The sequence below is a fragment of the Bos indicus x Bos taurus genome, chromosome 11, assembly GCF_003369695.1.
Source record: "Bos indicus x Bos taurus breed Angus x Brahman F1 hybrid chromosome 11, Bos_hybrid_MaternalHap_v2.0, whole genome shotgun sequence".
NCBI lineage: Eukaryota > Metazoa > Chordata > Mammalia > Artiodactyla > Bovidae > Bos > Bos indicus x Bos taurus.
Window position 1 is genome coordinate 105510317 of NC_040086.1, and position 3929 is coordinate 105514245.

The window sequence follows — 3929 nt, forward strand, 5'->3', positions numbered from 1 at the left end:
TGCATGTACTTGTAAGAAATAATAAAGAGACGTCCCATGTACCTTTCACCCCAAATCACAAGCAGGGCGTTGTGTGGATTAGAGGAGAGCCAGAGCATGGCAGTGCCACGGAGCCCTCGCTGCCCTCTGCAGTCGCCCCAAGGCCCTGATCTGCGAGCGGCCCTGGCAACGCTGGTCGCATCTCCGTTCACACCGTCTGTCATTTCAGGAAAGTTGCACGGATGGAACCACACAGTCTGGCCTCTGTGCATCTGCGCTCACTTGGCACACTCCCCTAAGACACACACGAGTCGCTGTGTGCGCCCAGGGCCCAACCCTTTTGCAGAGTGGGCTCCTGTGGTGTGGACGCAGGGGCTGCTTGGCTAGCACCCCCAAGGGCATCTAGTCTGCTTCCAGCTCTGGGTCATGAGGAGGCAGAGCTGCAGCACCACAGGGGCAGGCACCGCGATGTCACTTCTTTCATCTTCATTTTTTGGGGGCCATGCCTCAGAGCATGTGGTTTTTCAGTTCCTGGACCAGGCATTGAACCTGTGCTCCCTGCATTGGACGTGTGGAGTCTTAACCACTGGCCTGCCAGGGAAGTCCCTTTTTTCATTCTTTTATTGTGAAAATAGAAAAACACAAGATTAGTGGGCACAGAGGACAGCCAGACGGTAATTCAAGGGACCTGGGGGAGCAGGTGCCCAGAGGAGGTGGAAGGGGCAGGGAACACAGGAGACTCAAAGGACATGTGTCCCAGAGGCCAAGCACCGAGGAGGGATGAGTCAAAGGAGGCCGCCAGAAACCCCGACAGGAGTTTGGGCAGCACCCCGGCAGGATCAAGAATAAAAAGCATTATGGAAAGACAGTCAAAGAGCTACGCCGAATGACCGCCTGACCCAGCAAAGCCACTCCTGAGGGTGCACCCAAGAGCACAGAGAACACAAGGCCACAGAAACACCCACAGTGTGTGACTCACAAGAGCCAGACAGCGGGGCCCCTTGGAGCGCCCCAGCGGGGGTCCGTTTGATCAACAAAATGGGTCCGTCCACACAATGGAAATGACTCAGCCTGAAAAGGAACGAAGCACTGACCCTCCTGCACTGTGTGCAGACCTCAAGCACATGATGCTGAGGGGGAGATGCCAGATAGAAATCTACATGCTTTGTGATTGTGTTTATATGAATAGTCCAGAAGAGGTGAATCCAGACACTGGATGACTGGTTGCCTCAGGCAGGGATGACGGCGGGGGGGGGGGGGGGGGGTGTGGTGGTGCTGCAGTGGGGGATGCATTAGGGGCGATGGTGGCACAGCTCTGTGAATCTGACAAAAACACAGAATTGTACATTTTAAAATGAGCTGTATGATTTGTGAAGCACATCTCAGTATCTAAAAATCACCCGGCAAAGGAAACGGAGATGCTAAATCCTGCCGATTCTTAAAAGGAGTCTGGCTGTAAAGGAGCAAGGAGACACGTGGGCTGAGGGCGGGGGCTTTCTGTTCAAGGTGGGAAGAAACACAGGACATCCGTATAGAGGGGAAATGACACCTGGGGGGAGCGCCCCCGGGGACACACTGGGGACGGGGTAGTGCTCCGAGGGAGCAGGCACGTTCTCAGGGAGGAGGCAGATCTGGGGTGCAGGCACCGGGGATCCCTTCCAGCTGGGAGGCAGGATGGGTGGAGGTGAGGCCAAGGAGGGAAGGGAAGAAACTGGGCCGGGGAGGGGCGAGCTCCCAGGGCATGAGCCACGTGACCCACCTGAGGCTTGAGGTTACTGTGGACAGAGACAGGCCAGTGGGGCCAGGCTTCTCCTGCTGAGACAGAGGGACCAGGACCTGGACAAGAGTTTGGGGGGCGCTCCTTGGAAGAAAAGTTATGACCAACCTAGACAGCATATTACTTTGCCAACAGAGACATTACTTTGCCAACAAAGGTCTGTCTAGTCAAAGCTATGGTTTTTCCAGTGGTCATGTATGGATGTGAGAGTTGGACTATAAAGAAAGGTGAGCACCGAAGAACTGATGCTTTTGAACTGTGGTGTTGGAGAAGACTCTTGAGAGCCCCTTGGACGGCAAGGAGAGCAAACCACTCAATCCTAAAGGAAATCAGTCCTGAATATTCATTGAAAGGACTGATGCTGAAGCTGAAACTCTAATACTTTGGCCACCTGATGTGAAGAACTGACTCATTGGAAAATACCCTGATTCTGGGAAAGATTGAGGGCAGGAGGAGAAGGGGAAGAGGAAGAGATGGTTGGATGGCATCACCGACTCGATGGACATGAGTTTGAGCAAGCTCCGGGAGTTGGTGATGGACAGGGAAGCCTGGCATGCTGCAGTCCATGGGGTTGCAGAGAGTCGGACACAATTTAGCAACTGAAGTGAACTGAACTGGTCGGTGGGGGCTTGGTGGGTAGAGGGCATGAGCTGCAAGGACAGGTGTGGGTGGGGGGCTGCAGGAAGGAGGAGGCCCAAGTGGGCGGGTGGGAGGGTGCAGCTGAGCTCAGGGACCCTCAGGGCTGCAAGGGTCCTGAGGCTGTACCAGGCAGGGCGGTGGGAGGCCTGGGGCTGGGAGGTCTGGTCTGAGGAAGGGAGTGTCCACACGGGAATTCGGGGAGGAGAGAAGCACGTGAGAAGTGGGGGCTCTGCCCAGATCCACACCAACAGTTTGGGAACCTCAGTGCCCCACTGGTGAGAGGGCAGCCTCCTCAGGGGCGCACGGCCCAGGAGGGCTTCCCAGTCGACAAGCATCGTCTCGCAGCCCTGTTGGCTTGTCCTCAGTGACTTTGGTCCTCAGGGAAGGAAGCAGAGTCACAGCCCCAACTGAGCAGGGAGGGTGGCCAAAGTCGGAGGCAGGTGGCTCTCTGCCAGCCGCCCAGGACACACACCTCCCCGGACCCTGGAGGATGCTCAGGCATAAGGGCAGAGCCTGTGTCCGGCAGAGTTTCCAGGGTTCGTGCAGTGATGGGAACGTTTCTGCGCCAGCATCGAAAGGCCGCGGTGCCCAGGTGTTTGGTCAAAGAGTCACATGTTGCAGTGAAAGCATTTTTCAGATGAGATTAACATTTAAAACAGTAGACAAAGCGATAGGAAGCAGACCCTCCGTGGCAGGGGTGAAAGGGCGAAGACAGGCCCCTGAGGAGGGACGCTGCGGCTCTCCCAGCCTGTGGGCGCCTCAGACAGATGCAGCCCCCACAGCTGCCGGAGCGCGTCCTCCCCGCCGGCCACCCTCTGTGAAGGCCCTGGGGCACCGTGGGGCTGAGAGAGCCGCGTGAGACGCAGAGGGAGCCCCGCGGGACGCGAGCGGCGCCGGGCGGCCGGGCACCCGCAGGGCCCCGCCTCCGCCGGGACAGAGCCCCAGCGCCCCGAGGGCGGCCCCCGTCACCCGAGGGCGGGCGCACAGCCCTGGGGGCTTCCGCTTTCCCTGTGGAGAAGGGGGCTTCCGGTGTTCACGGTGTGGCACCGACACAGGGCAGGCTCGGGGCCCTCACGCGTCCCCGCCGGCGGGCCGAGCCCGGCGGGCTGAGGGCCTGACAGACGCCCGCACAGGGTCGTCGGCCCCGGGCCTCGGCCAGCTTCCGCGCCGAGCCCCCAGCCGCCCCTCCGGCGCCGACCCGGGGCCCACGGGTGACCCGCCCCCGGCCCCTCCCAGCGGCGCCCGCGTCCAGCGCCGGCCCGCGAGGCCCCAGGATCGCTTCACGGCTCGGCCCCGGGCCTCTTACCTGACACGGCAGGGTCCGCCCGGAACCTTAGCGCGGCCGCGGCAGCGGCGCCAGAGGCGGCCCCGGATGGTTTTCCCCAGCGCACCGAGGCCGACTCCGAGCTGTCAGCGGCGGCGGGAAAGCGCCGGCGCGGGAGCTCTGGGCTAAAGTCCAGGAGGGCGGGGCCGACTCGGGGACGGGGACGGGCCTCCAGTGGGGGCGTGGTCAGGAGGGGCGGGGCTTGCGGGC

The 3929-nt window shown here is 60.6% G+C and overlaps 1 protein-coding gene across 2 annotated transcripts in view; it reads right to left on the bottom strand.

The window, feature by feature from the left end:
- The window catches only part of EXD3 (exonuclease 3'-5' domain containing 3), a 77486-nt gene extending 73695 nt beyond the window's left edge, over nt 1-3791 (bottom strand). For both annotated transcript variants that reach the window (XM_027556970.1, XM_027556971.1), the window contains exon 1: nt 3702-3791. The gene's annotated coding sequence lies outside the window, so the exon portion shown is untranslated. The remainder of the gene's footprint in view (nt 1-3701) is intronic.
- Nucleotides 3792-3929: the final 138 nt, after the last annotated feature.